Source organism: Asparagus officinalis, chromosome 9 (genome assembly GCF_001876935.1).
Source record: "Asparagus officinalis chromosome 9, Aspof.V1, whole genome shotgun sequence".
In the NCBI taxonomy this organism is placed as follows: domain Eukaryota; kingdom Viridiplantae; phylum Streptophyta; class Magnoliopsida; order Asparagales; family Asparagaceae; genus Asparagus; species Asparagus officinalis.
In genome coordinates, this window is record NC_033802.1 from 45402087 (window position 1) to 45403273 (window position 1187).

Genomic DNA, 1187 nt, shown 5'->3' on the forward strand with positions numbered 1-1187 from the left:
CTACCTCTCGAACTGAATAGAACTTCCTCGATACAAGGTATCGAAAAAGATTAGGGCGGAGCCCTGCTAGGAACATCTGAGCATGTCGCTCTCCTGTCTGCTATATACCCGTAAAGTGCAGCAACTCCATAAATCTGCTCTCAAAGTCTGCCACTGACATGTCACCCTGAGTCAACCAGGACAACTCAAGCTCCATCCCAGTCCGTGCAGCAGAAGAAATGTACCGCCCGTCAAAGAAGTAGATAAAGTCCTCCTATGTGAGGATCATCCGGTGCTCTAGAGTGAACTGGAGTCGATACCATCTCCCGACGTCTCCCTTCAGACTGTAGGATGCTAATCTCTGCTTCTGGACTGAATCCACATTAAGTATGGCGAGGGTGTTACTCACATACTCCTTCCACTTATGAGCTGCAAGAGGGTCTGATGACCCCTGAAACTCCGGTGCCCTCATCTTATGGTACCTCTCTACTATACGGAGCTAAGCCTCCTGCCATGTGGGTCTATCCGGAACTGCTGGTGGAATAGCTACAGGTGCGGTCTCTGGGGGTCTCTTGCTGATAGGAACGGCTGGTATCCCCTGTGCTTGATCTGCTGGTGGTGGTGGTGGCGTTGGTGGCGCGATATGATTCGCCACAAGCTCCTCAATTGCTGCCAACCTAGCTACGATGGAAGCCATAAAATCTATCAGGTACTGGGGAGCCTGCTGCGGCTCAGGTCCTGCCATCTCTCTGATCATAAGAAAATAAGAGTTTATGAGTCAAAATAGACATATACACATACATAGCATATCACAATATGATTTTTACAACAATTTAGTATTCACACAAATACTTTAAACTTACACAAAAATAGTTGTCATAAAAAAAATATCCTCAAATTTTGAGATATACGTATATATCGTCCTCACTCATACTAAGGAATCCTTACGGACTCTATACATGAATCCTAAGAAACTCTATCCTAACTCTACGACTCGAGACAGGATGATCCTAAAGATACTGGAACTAGAGCTCTGATACCAACTGTGACGCCCCTGGGTTCACACAAGACTGCAGTCCAAGTTAAAACCAAGAATGTCAAACCTGTCATGCACCACACCATGCAATAAACATGTTTCACCATCACAATTACTATCTCTCTAGTAGAGTCAATAACAGGTGTAGGTACAAAAGCAAGTAAAAGATAAT